Source organism: Leptonychotes weddellii, chromosome 4 (assembly GCF_054177405.1).
Source record: "Leptonychotes weddellii isolate Sample4059 chromosome 4, ASM5417740v2, whole genome shotgun sequence".
In the NCBI taxonomy this organism is placed as follows: domain Eukaryota; kingdom Metazoa; phylum Chordata; class Mammalia; order Carnivora; family Phocidae; genus Leptonychotes; species Leptonychotes weddellii.
Genome location: NC_138372.1, coordinates 44,657,580 through 44,671,563, shown reverse-complemented (window position 1 = coordinate 44,671,563; position 13,984 = coordinate 44,657,580). Strand labels below are relative to the sequence as shown.

The 13,984-nt window shown below is 41.6% G+C and overlaps 1 pseudogene; it reads right to left on the bottom strand.

The window, feature by feature from the left end:
• Window positions 1–9,067: 9,067 nt before the first annotated feature.
• LOC102734404 (bridging integrator 3 pseudogene) lies at window positions 9,068–10,042 on the bottom strand (annotated as a pseudogene).
• Between the last annotated feature and the right edge of the window lie 3,942 nt (window positions 10,043–13,984).

Genomic DNA, 13,984 nt, shown 5'->3' with positions numbered 1-13,984 from the left:
AACCGACTGAGCCACCCAGGTGCCCCAGAAGACCGTCTTGATTGTCAAGGAAGCAAAGCCAAAAAGAAACCCAGGCTGATCTCTCCTGCTACCTTCTCTCCCAGAAGCAGAACCTCTCCCAGGCTCGGTGCCAGGGGTCACTATTCTTCAGGATGATTTACTCAGAAAGTCTATAGGAAAAGCAGAGGAGGCACCCTGGCTTGACAAAATTCTAGCCACAAAAAAAACAAACCACAAACTCAAGTGAACTTTTATTTTGCTGGGCAAATTTGACAGACGCATACCTGCTGTCCAATGAAAACTAAAGGTGGTTATTTATTTATGCCAACACCTCTTGAAGAAGTCAGAACTAAAAGGGGAAAAAGAAAAGTCTGGATTACAGTTGCATTAGCCTGTAAATGGGTGGCTGAGCATTCAGCTAAGATCTGAACTTGAAATTCTGGTACCAGAGACAGTTGAGGATTCTAGGGAGGAACAGAAAATGGCCTAGCTCAGAGTATTCCTATTCACTTCTTGAGTCCATTTATTTTATGGTTCTGACTTCATGCCAAAGCCATTTGGAGTTTTCAAGAGTTTAAATAGCAAGGTCCAATTAATAAGGCATAAGACTCTGCAGCTTCCTCACTCCCATGCATTGAGCCGGCCCTTCTCTGTTCTGAATGACTAATTGATGGGAGACACTTGCAGCCCGGTGTCTCCGCATCCAGGCCAAGGATGGGAGCAGTCCGAGTGGTCTCCAGCATGGGTCTGTGTGTTTGGAACCCTCTGAGGAGCACTGTCAAAATGAATTACAGTTCTTCATGGACATGTGTCTATGATTGGAATAGGATGAAAGTTCTGGTCATTTTATTCCTTTCTGAGACATTCTGGAACATTTTAGCAGTGAATTTGTCTCCTGGCTTTTTTGGACTACAAACTCCCCAATATTATTTTAATAATGAGGCATTCTGATGAGGAATTAATGAGATAGTATCGCGGTGTTCAAAGTGACAATTAAAGCTATTGTTTTGTTGTTGTTGTTGTTTTTCCCCCAGAGATGCATTCATCTCTTTCAAAATGATTATTAAAAAAAGAAAGCTCATGTTTAGATTTTACCTTTACTTGAACAGAGTCAAATTGGAAAGTATATAGGAAACAACTTGGTTCCAGGAATATTTGATTATATTTAATGGGAGAGTCCATTAAATCTTTCCTCTCTGGGTGCTTTTTTAAAACTGGTTTTGGGTTATAGCAGGTATTCACTATTTAGAAAGATAAAAAGTGTTCTTTTTTTTTTCACTGAAGCTTTTAGGGTTATTTTGCGGGGGGAGGGGGGCACAGAGAGGATCTGCAATCTTTTCCCTCCATAATTTGTAGATTACAGAAACTCTTGTGCTTTTAATAAATGGTTGCTCGTTAGACAGCACAACAGAATAAAATAATTGTCCTCTATTATCCTTGAGAGGCAGGGCCAAGTTCTCCCCCGCAAAGACATTATCATATCAAACAACTGCTTTAAACGCAATTCGAAACACAGGCTTTATGGGAAACCTTTGGATTTCTCACCCCTGCCAAAGGAGTTCTAAAAGATGAGCCCCTTTGTTATGGATGGCTCTGGAGTTCCTCTAATAGGTGTACCAGATGAAAGATGACTAAAGGCATCCCAGATGGAAGAGTTGGCTAACAGCAGCGCCATAAATACCTAATGGATATACAAGCCTCTTGGCGTGAAATATGGTCTTTGCTCTGATTTACACTTTTAGGGCATATTTAAAAGAATGCCACATTTGCTGGAGGGTGGGGTGGGCATTAATAAAATTTAGATCTGTGGCGGGGGAAAGGTAAAGAGAATCTCTACCCCTTGACGTGTACAATGTTGTTTTTCCTCACTGTAGCCCCTCTTTCTAAGGATGCCTTCACTTTTCCTTTTTGCTGGAGAGGGCAAACTCCATTTTCTATATTGACTCTGAGCAATTTTGCTGGATGAATAAGCTATGGTATTATGGAAATAATGCTGACCTTTGAGCCCAGAGATACGACTCTTTACTTTCAGATACTTGTACTTACTTGCTTGCTTACTTTTGTCACACCATTGGCAACAGCACTGAGTCTGGTACTTAGTAGGCACTTAGTGAATACTTGTTTATCTGAGCCTCATTTTTTTCATCTGCAGAGTGAGAGCTAGTAATATCTATACCATAAGGATCCCAACCATGTTTAACAAGAACCTCTGTGTGCCATATTCTTTGCTCAACACCTTAAGAAACCTATCTGTACAGGATGGAAAGAAGCTCAGGATGGAAGGAAGATGACTAACAACACATCAACATGTGAAGAGATCATAACGTAGTGAAGTCAAGTGAACCTGAGTTCAAATCCCAACTCAGCTACTTGCTAGCTTACTTACTCTGGGAAACTTATTTGGCTTCCAACTGCCAATTTGTAAAATGGAATATTAAAAGTTTCTACCTCATGTTGAAAAGATTGAAAAAGATGATGCTTTAAAACTCTTAAGAAATTCCCTGCATATTATAAGTACTCTATAAATCTCAATCAGCAACTTGACCGGACTTAATGAAACCTAGTGCCTAGAATGAACTCTTTACTACCTTTCCCTGATCAAACCACATCTGGGATTCTGGAATGTTATTTTTATTTGTGGATATCACAACTTAAATATATGTTGGTACATATAAAAAAAAAAAAAGACAAACACAGATTTTTAAAAAGGGTTGAACAACCTAATATTTCAAAGGGAAAAAAAATCCATCATTACATACATATTTGAAGAGGGAGTTAAGTCCTGAGGGATTTTTAAGGGCAAAACTGGCACCATCTGGCAGGGAGGTAGAGACTCCTTCTGTCTAGAAGAGGACTTCCTGATACCTAAGGCTTTCTGAAGAGAAATTTTCTCTTCTGAATAGGCATCAATCTCCTGCCACTAAAGTTAAGAGAGTAGACCTCATCTCTGTCTGACGGGGATCCAAGCATAAGGTAGAAGATTGGACTTCGACCTTAAATGTTCTGTGACTTCACATAATTATTAGCAGGCTGCCTCTCCTATTATATACTGAATGGCAGAAATCCAGAGAGATCCTGACTCTCTAGCTACTTAGTGGTAGCATGTGTTATGGATTCACTCTGCTCATTCCATTCCATTTATAGAAAGGTCACCACTTCACTGTGAGCTTCTCCAAGTGTCCATCCTTGCATGCAAGGCCAAGCCCTTCATGTTTCTTCTTGATTCTGTTCCCACCCATATTCTCTAGATTTACATCTTAAGCTTCTTCCTAACTTTTTGCTTCCTGCCAAAAAGGAGCCAAACCTCACCTAAAAACATGCTCGGAGCTCTCCTATGTGTCTTCCTATCCAACACTTCATTTTTCATCTTGTAGCTCAACGTGTTCTTGCTACCTCCCATTATTCAACTCCATTTGATCTTCAATCCACCAGCCTCCCTAACACACAACTGAAACAATTCCGGCAGAAGCTTCTCAGACCTTTCATACTGCCAAATGCAAGACATCTTGCAGACCTTCACATACTACCTGCTCTTTCTTTCGTCTTTCCAGGTTTTCTCTGCCCATGGATACTATACATGCCAATGTGCAGTGGGAAGAGGGAGAGTTTCCCTAAACATAGCAACAGATTAGCAATACTATGGGGGCAAGACATTTTGAGGACATATAAAAGAAATGATGAGTGGTTCATTTTGGCTCTCTTTGGCCTAAGTATAATGCTGGTGATGAGGCATAACAGAAGTTTGCAAGGCCTTAAAGGCCAGGCTAAGGATCTGAGAATTGTTTATATCTGCCACAAGAAACCATTTCATGTTTCTTAGTAGAAGATTGTCACAACCTTTAATTATGATACATTGGATTGAAGACGTGGAGTGGGAAAACCATTTAAGGGGATCTATTTATCTTCAGAATCCTTCTCTCTGCTTTCTGTCTAGTAATCTGTGTTGTTTCACTTGAGACGGTATTCAACGTGAGCACTTGCTTGACTTCAGAACAGAAGCTAATAATATCACCACCATCCTGATTGAGCTTCCCAAAGTGTGAGCATGGAATGCTGTGGTCCTGGAGATGGTGTGGGGTGGGCTAGAGAAAGGGCGTAAACAGCTTTGAACCACATCACAAGAGTCTCAATTATCTTTCAATCTGTTTGATTACACCAAAGAGAAAAACATTATTTTGGTTCTCTATAACTTCAGCACCTCTCTAACAGTTAGCTATTCCTCACTTTTCAGAAAGAAAGTATGCCTTGGGCACAGAGCCTTCCAGACATAAGAATCTACAGCAAGAATTTAATAACACTATTTTGTTTTCATTTATTTATTTTTGTTATTACCATCTACTTATGGCAAGTGAAATTGCTTTCCATATACGATGGCCTCATGCATCTTCCTTTTAAAATGCATTCATATTAAGTAAAATTTAGGAAGGAGAGGAGTGGTTTGCAGAAAAATGTTGAGAAGAAGTACAAGTGCATGCAGATATGGTGAAACATGAAAGGGAACACCAGCAAACAGAATTTGGAAAACCATTGTTTGGTAGAAAATGTGGAATTTGGAGTCAGACAAGATTGGCTTAATATCCAAGACCTGCTGAATAATGTAAAGCAATTTGCTTAAACTCTTTTGGTCTCAGTGTCTTCATTTGGTAAAAATGAAGGAAATAATACCTACTTAATAGGATTGTAGAGAGGAATTAAAAGAGGAAATATTTAAAAAGTGCTGAGCACAACACAGTGTTGAGCACCAAGTAGACACATGGTGCATTTCAGTCCCCTCCCTCTTCCTTCCCTTCCTGCCAGTCACTGAGATTGGTCATTGCCCCTGCTCCTAAGATGCCCCTTTCATAGTGTAACCTGTGGGCAGCCCTTGTGTCTGACAGCCTCTGAGTGAGTTCTCTTCTGGCCAGTTTCTCCACTGACAAGCTGGCACGGGGCCTGCAGTCCAGCTTCCAGGAGGATGCGTTGACTGGTTCCAGGTGGTGGGAGCTCCCAGACAAGCTCTCCTCACAGACAACCTCCTTCCTCCTCCTCTCCCCTTCTATGTGCAGAGCATTTAGCAACCTGCCCTTTAATTGGGTCTTCTATGGAAGAGTTGAGGAGCCCAAACCAGTGCAGTCAAAACAGTGAGAACTGGCTGATTTCTGGCTTCTTCAGGATGCTTCAGATATAAAGTTGAAGCCTGTTGTACCTCTTACAAGCTTGGGAAAAACAATCTCCCTCTCTGAGTCACAATTTTCTCACCTGCAAAATGGAATTGTTAAGGTTCTCTCCTTAGGGTCCCTGTGAAAACATCAAGGCTTCTCCCACAGTGCCTGGCACCTGCTATGAAAGCTGTTCCATGGTAGTGGTCCTCTCTGAGCCACAGCTTCATTCACAGACAGAGCCACCTTTTCAGGGCTGAAAAGAATTTAGAGATTATTACATCTCTTCTCTCATCAGAGGTAAGAAACTTCTCCAGCATTAAACCTTTCCACTCTCCAGCTGGAGGTTCCCTACCTTGAAAGTTAGTTAGTTTTATTGTTGGTTATAAATTTGATTCAAATGCTGAGTCTAAATTTGTCTTCATTATTTATCTGTTGTTCTTTCTGGAGCAACACTGCATAAGTGGAAGATTTAATGATTTATTTGTCATTATTAATCTGTTTTCAGATTGCTTCCCATCTGTTATTTCTCCAAACTCTCTGGGTTCCTGTGAAGGATTTCCCCACTGCCTTTGGTTTCTCAGTACCAGATAGTTTTTTCTTAATGTACTGTTAGTCCCATGAGTCTCATTATGGTCGTTCTGATATAGAAAAGACCCTAAGATATTCAGACAAATATCTTGCATTATTTTGGGACTTCTGGCCAGCTAAAAAAAGAGTGGTTAATAAGCTAGCATCTAAAAGGGAACACATCAAAACCTAGGCTCATAGAAGGATTGAGGGAGGAAGGCAGCCACATCATGGTTGGGAGGCAACCACCACATAGAACAAATTCAGAAGAGCATGCCTGGCAGCACATGAATAGGACACCATCTCACAAGGTGAGATTTGGAAGAGTCCCTGAATTTTCTAGCTATCTCTTTCTGCTGCTACTGGTGAGGAAGTCAGAAGCCATGGAGAAATGCTATGTGCCCAAGCCTCACAGTGTCCGAGTTAGGTCCCAGTTCCCTGACACCTCAACCAGGGCTCTTTCCCCTACACCACATGGTCTCCAGCCCACCCACCACCACTCTCCCTCCTGATGATTGTCGGTGGCACTATTTTAGCTCTACGGAGTCTGCACAGGATTAGGCTTCCAACAAGCCTCCTGAATCCTGAAGCCTTTAATCCTTAGAATCAAAAGATATAAGAATCTGGAACATGGGAAGGAGAATTGAGATCGTCTAGTACACATTTGCATTTACAGAGGGAAAAACAGAGAAGAAAAAAAGAGAAGACCTGACCAGACCTGAATTTACTTTCCCAAGGTTACATGTCTTGTTACTGGTGGAGCAGGGATGCAAGGAATAACTAGTTTTACTGAATGGTTATTATGTGTCAGATACAGTGTGCTATGATCTTTACAAACATTGCCTATTTATTGCTCTCAGCACCTCTGAGGCATGCACAGTTTTGCCTGCATTTTTCAGACGAGAAAACCAAAGCCTGAAGCACTTAACTGTCTCATGAGAGACCATACATACAGTTAGTTATATGCAAGACATTGGGGATAGAGAGGTGACTAAGATCCCTCCCTACCATCCCCAGGGAGTACACAGTCTGGTCATGAAGACACACACATAAATGAGTGAGTCTTAGTCACTGTGATAAGTGCGACAGTAAGAAATATGGAAGGGCAACTCAGGAAACAAAGTGAAAAATTTCCATCTGGTCTATTTTACATACAAATATGAGTTCCATTACTCTTTTTTCTTAACATTATAATAAAGGCATTTTCCTCGTTATAAAAACTGTTTTTGTAAGATCCTCATAATGTTCTATGAAATAGATGAACTGTCATCTATTCAAACGAAACTGTTTTATAATATTCAGTATTATAAATAATTCTTCAATAAGCATCTTTGAATATTAAACACTTTTTCTTCCTTTGACCATAAAATACAATTCGTAACTCTACATGTTCCAATTTCTTTCCCAAAAGCCACTTTCCTCATTTTATATACAAGCAAGCTGAAGTCCAAAATCATTAGGCTGCTTGACCATGTTAAAATAATTAATAAGAGGTTGATCTGAGCCTGGAATATGGGTCATACAGTTTCCGAAGTGATGTCTAAAGGTTGTAGGAGAAAAATATTCCTCTACATCAGGGTTTCTCAATCTTCATACTATTGATATTTGGGCCAGGTAATTCTTTGTGTGAGAGTGTCCTATGATTGTGTTTAGCAGCACATTCTGCCTCTACCCAATAAAAGCCAATAGCACCCTATACACAAAGCAGTCTGAACCCCCCAAATACCTCCAGACATTGCCACTTTCCCCTGGATTGGGAGTGGCAAGATTGCCACTGGTTGAGAACTTGCTCTAGAAGGTTTCTGCTGCTTAGATTCTGAAAACACATCCTCATTGACAGCTACTGCCAGTAAGAAGTCATCCTTTTCAATATTGAATATACTTCAATTCACAACCATATGTGGATAAACAAATCAAGTGTAACATATTAAACCTCAGCAAATCCAGGATAAAACACACAAGGGTTTTGAAGTAGGTTAGCCCAAAAGAACAGGAGGAAATATATTATTCTGAAAGGCTTTTAGGGTTCCTGCTAGTTTCCAAGAGAATATATGATCTGCATGGACAATAAAATGAAGGAAACGAACATAGAAACAGACATCAACTCCGTGGCTATCATGGTTTTCCAAGCTGCTAATCTTCTAGGATTTCTCTGAAAAGACAAACCGTACAGAGAGCTTGTTACTTGGCACTAGTGTTTATGAGTCCTTGGGTAGTGATACAGGGCCTGGGGAAGACTCTGACAGTCAATGGGGGAAGAGTGCAAAGCTGGAGGAATCACTCGCAGCTAATGCGTAGGTGTCTGGTTTCTTAGAACACAGACTTAAGGGAGTCAGCATCTTGTACTAAGTCCCCATATGTGACCACTGACTGCATCCTACGCCACTCGGATTTCAACAGACCATGGTTAAAGGGTGCTAGCTACCATTCAGCAACCCAAACGTACCACTGCATTGCACTCACTCGGAACAGTTCTTTCTCCCGGCAGCTGCAAGGCGTCTAGAATTTGTCCCAGGAGACCATCTCTACCTGCTCCTGGAGCCTTCCCCATGAAAAGCAGCCTCAGGCTATTGTTCTCTTTCTGCCCCGGCCCAACTGCTAGCGCCAAACCCACTGTTCTGGCTTTGAGCCCTATGAATTGATCTGTAACATTTTGTGTGGTAGGACATTGACCTGAGTTGAGTTCTAGTTACCTGGGGAAAGTATAACTGTGGGGTTCTTCCATGCCCTTGACCTAATGGATAGAAGTTGGCTGAACCAGCCTTTGTCATGCTGGGAGGCTGAAGTGAGGGACCTGCCCAGGCTGGAGGACCATCGTTCTAACACTCCCCAGGGCAGGCCAACGTCCCAGATTCAAACATTCTGGGAGAGCAGGGCTTCTTCCAGGAAAAAAAAAGTCTTTGAAGTGGAAAGGAAATGAGGGTCAGTGGGCTCCCCAGGATGGGTCTTTTGGAGGTAGATGTAATCTTAACTATGCAAGCAAGGCTAGACTTCAAATGAGCTGACAAAGCCCATGCCCTCTGAAGGCTGGAAGCTTGCTATTGGCCCTAGGCCAGGATGCACTTTGGGCAGTCCTTTGGAAATAAGAAAGCCCCTGGGGGGTTTACTATACTGCTTACCTGGGTCTATAGGCCCTTGCTCTTCGGTGGGGAGAGAGCTACCTGCTTGGGGCTTCTGGTGCCAGGCTCATTGCAAAGGGCTGCTGAGGTAGAGTGGGAGCTGCCTCTATCCCTAGTCTATGGGCTGCCATACTTGTCCTATGGCAGGGGGCTTTTTGCTGAGCTGACACCTGAGCCTAAGCTTGAAAAGACTTGAGAGACTGACTTGTGTCCCAGGAGTCTCCCAAGGGGGACAGGGATTCAGTCATCGGCCACAATAGAGGGGGGCTCTGAGCTCACTCAGTTTGGCCTCATTCTCCCACTCATGCTACTTGTCCAGGTGTCCAGGCTGGCCAAGCTGTTGGGTCAAGTCTCCAAAGAGCTTATGCATTTCAGACTATCATACCACCTGTACTTAAATCAGGGACTTAGAGCTGAGCTGGAATTAATGTACTGACTATTGTAGAACCACAGTATCTTATGCAGGAGCTGCTTGTTCTTGGCTTCAGAGTCATCCCATGCAGTTCAAGGCTCTGCTTGGGCCTGGGGGAGTTTGGCCAGCACTGGCCCTGACCTCTCCTTTTTCTTGTATTTTTCCACCTTGGCCTGCAATCTCCTACAGTCCTAAAAGGACTGTTCTGCCGTTTCACCACCATGTAAGGCTAGGGAAGACACTGCCAAACTTTTGTAAGGGTTTAATCACAGTCTTTTGGATCTGGTTCTCCTTTCCTTGGTGAAGGGCATCCATCTACTTCATGGCCAAGTTCAGGGCTGTCACCAAATTCAGGAAATCCTGGTCTTGCTCGCAGAGGGGAATGGAGAATAAATCCAAGGATACCTCACACTTCATGTCCTTCTGCAGCCTCTTGCTCAGCTCTTCCAGATGCTGGAGTTTTCCATATACCCTTTCAAAGTTTCTCTCCACTGTTGTGGGGGACAATCTGTTTCTTGGGCTGCCCAATCTTGAAAGGAATACAGCTCATGGTCCCAATCTTGACCCTGCCATGAGGGTCCTCAGCTGCAATCCAGTCCTCTTTTTTTTTCTTTTTTAAGGAGACTTGTTGCACTTAGAGTTAAAAATTATGCAAGGGATTAAGTCAACACAAACATATGTGCAGGATATTACATATACAAAAAATTCTTGCAGAGGGTTATAGCAATGCAGAAGAAAGAAGCTAGGAGCAAGGAAGCATTCTCCCTTACAGGTTTCAGAAGGAACATGGCCCTACAAACACTTTCATTTCAAACTTTGTGCCTTCAAAACAATAACACAATGAATGTTTTATTGTTTTAAGCCACCTAATTTGTGGTACTCTGTTATGGCAGCCAAAGGAAATTAATGGAGATCCTGTACATAAACAATTGCCTAGCAATTAGAGCATCTCAACTCATTTGTGTTAAACTAGACTAAACCCGTCTCTGGAAGAATGTACTTCTCTATTGCTGGAGGTGCTCAAACAGAAGTAGAAAGACCACTCAGTGGTAATGTTGTTGAGGAATTTCAATTATTTCTAAGACTCCCACCTAAACCAGATCCTGTGACCTTCAGTAAGATATGAAGAACTTGGAGGTGAAGGATTCTGGGCTTACATTACAATATTTGGAGGTGACTCTGACTCATGGTACTAGTTCCAATGGAGTTTTACACATTTGTCCTGTCTTATAAGCTACAGCCTTTAACTAGGAGAAGATGTTTTTTAAATGTTTTTTCAATAATTTATCCACCTTCAAACAGTGTTTGCCTTCCATGTGCATTTGTGGATTTAATTGCTTTGTCTACATTTTGCCATTTTTTAGCCCTAAGAGGGAAAATGTGTGTTTCAGATATAAAATACCCTCTTGAACCAAGAAAGCAGGAGGAGACTCACCCACGCCCTCCAGCAGAGCCCTAAACTCCTCTCACCTCCTCTTGGATGACATTAGATGATTAGACTATGATTAGACTATTGCTGTGAAAACTGCCAATGCTATAATGAAGCAAATTGCACCAATTTCAAATTTCTCCTCCTGGGTATGTTTCTTGTTGGAAATGGAGCCCCCTGCCTTTTTATTGTTAAAGAAGTCTCTGTTCCTTTCTTCCAATTATTTCCTACTATTGAATATTGATTTTTCATTTTCATAAAATTGCAAATGGGTGCCTGTTGCCTGAGACCAGTCATAAATTATGAAAATGTGTGCAGCTTCCCTGTAAGGACTGATCTTCTTATGGGGAGAACTTCACAGAGCTCAATTTAAGTGCTTGGCATGGGTTTGCCAGGTTTGATGTTTCTGACCCTCTGATGAGGAAGAGAAGGTAGAAAGGGATTAACATTTGCTAACAACCTCCTAGGGACCAAATTCTTTGCATGTTACTTAATTTAATTCTACTAACACAATAGTGCATAGTCACACTCTGCTTTGATAGAAGACAAAACAGCAACCCAGGACGGTGAAAAGACTTTCTCAAGGTTCAAACCTAACTTTGTCTGCCTCTGGAATTTAACATCTTTCCACCTCCTGCATTACCTTTCATTCTAAAGTGGAATAGTAATATCTCAGATAGGGGTGGCTAGGGTAGTTTTCATTAACATCAACCTAAGCTTTGTGCTCTTCATGTTCTGATAGATTTGCTCCAAGGAGCCATTAAGAAAGGCCACTGATCCAAGGGCTATAAATTAACACTTTCTTCATACACCGCTATAAGCAGCTATTTAAAACCTGGGTAATATCTTCCTTAAAATAAGTATTAGTTTTCTGGGTATTTATGCCCTGTCGCTCTTGGTTTTTCCATCCTTGACTCCATTAATAGAATTTTTTTCTTAATTCCTTTTCTCTTTTTATGGCTTTGCAAGGGGCTAATTTGCAAGCAAAATTGCTAATTTTACAGTTGCTTTCTGCTTTGTCAGCATGAGGCTGACTCTCAGAGTTATTAATAGAAGAATAGGATTCCCTTTTCATCCTTTTGCTCTTGACTGTTGTAGGAGGTGGGACAAAATCCATTATTTAATAACATTTGTTCTTCTTGAAAGGTCATCATTCCGGCCTTTCAGTTTCCACTCAACTATAGCAACCTCAGCGGCAACAGCATCCCCACTTTCTCTTCCTGAAAGGCTTCTGGAATTCTTCCAGGTTATATAGTTGATATAAAACTGTCTTTGAGATCCACCTTGGGAATGGGGTCCAGCTGGGAAATTTTCTCAATATTTCTGTACATTTTCCAAGTAGTAATTTCTAACCATAAGTATTCATAAGTGCCCCAGTCATCTACCCTCCTGGAATTGATACTGAATTTGGGATACATCACTCAGGAATTGTATTTGGCTGCAATAGCAGAGGATAGAAATAACAATAGCCAAAACAAGATGGAATTTTATTTTTTGCATAAAATATCTCTAAATAGACATTCAGAATTGGCATGGTAACCTCACACTGTAGTCAGGGACTCAGGATCTTTCTGCTGTCCAGTTTTATCATCTCTATCACGTGGTTTCCATCCTCAAGGCTGACCTATGGTCTCAGCCACCAGACCCATGACTGTGACTACATGATTCTAAGAAGGAATCAGAACATATGAATAAAGGGCAAAAAGGGAAAAGCTGTCTATCCATCTCTTTTGGAACTTTCCAGAAGTCCTCCCTACAATTTGTGTTTATGTCCTCAAGCTGCAAGGGAGGCTAGGAACCACAGTCTTCTGGCTGGGGGCATGCTGCCTCTAATAAAACTCAGGTTTTCTTATTAAGGAGAAAGGGGAAGACCATATTAGAGAGGCCAAGAGCATGTCTGCTACATAAGACAAAGAGAATGACTATATAAATTAAGCCAATAAGAGTTTATTAAGCACCTAGTTTGTGTTTAGAAATGAACAGAAAGTTTAGCGGTGCCTGGCTGGCTCAGTTGGTTGAGCTTCCAACTTTTGGTTTCAACTCAGGTCATGATCTCATGAGTCATGGAATTGAGCCCCACGGTGAGCCCCATGGTGAGCCCCAAGGCAAGCCCCACATAGGGCTCCACACTCAGCCTGGGCTTTGCTTGAGATTATCTCCCTCTACCCCTCCCCCCACTCATGTACATGTGTGCACTCTCTCTCTCTCAAATAAATAAATAAATCTTTAAAAAGTAATAGAAATGAACAGAAAGTTTTAAGTCATTTCTTTAAGGAACAAAAGCTACCATAGCTTTTGCTCCTGTTGTCTTCTTAGCCTAGAAAGTTTTCTCATTTCCTGCTCACCTGAAAACGTGCATTAATTATTCAAAGATGTTCTCAAACACCACTGTTGTCTGCTGCTTCCCTGGAAGACTGTTCCCAGGAAGAATTCATTGATATTTCAGCTCTGTCCCTATACTCTTTATCCTTACCTCCATTATGCCACATAATTGCTCAGAGGCAGTATGCTGACATGAAGACAGGAGGAGGAGTAGGTGGTGCCAACCACACCCTCCAGGTCTGTCACCTACTAGTAATTGGCCACAGATTTTTGCCCTTTGAACTGTAATTTTCAGTCTTTAGAATAGAGAAGCCTCAATGCCACCTCAGGGGTTTTTGTGAAGATTAAATGAAATAATATGTGCAAAGCACAGCGGCAGGCAATTCTTACTTTATCGTAACATGCTGTTTTATAGGCCTGTTATGATTTACAGAAAAAAGAAAGAAACTTCTACCTTATTCAAGCCACTATTATTTTGTGGTGTTTCTATCACACTCATCAGAAATTTAATATTCTCCTTGCTAAGGTTTTTGGAGATATATTATTCATATGCCTTTTCTTAAAAGCCTATTTAAAGATATAATACATGCAAAGGAGAAAGATATCAAAATTCAGTGGTCAAAAGTGGGGAAGTTGAGTATGAAAAGACACATGCAGCCCAGAAGTAAGTCTAAATAATGATATAGTTACAAAACCATGACTTGCAAATTAAAAATATATAAATATGGGGGAGGCCGCGGCGGGGAAAATGGCGGACGGGAAGGCGGGAGAGGAGAAGCCCGAGAAACCGCAGCGAGCTGGAGCCGCCGGAGTAATGGAGGGGAAAGTTCCAGTCGCAGCGCTGAGAAGCGATCAGCTGAAGAAGAAGCTGCAGACCTCCCAACAAAGCCTACAAAGATCTCCAAGTTTGGATTTGCCATAGGTAGTCAGACGACCAAGAAAGCCTCAGCCATATCCATCAAACTTGGATCAAGTAAGCCTAAAGAAACTGTTC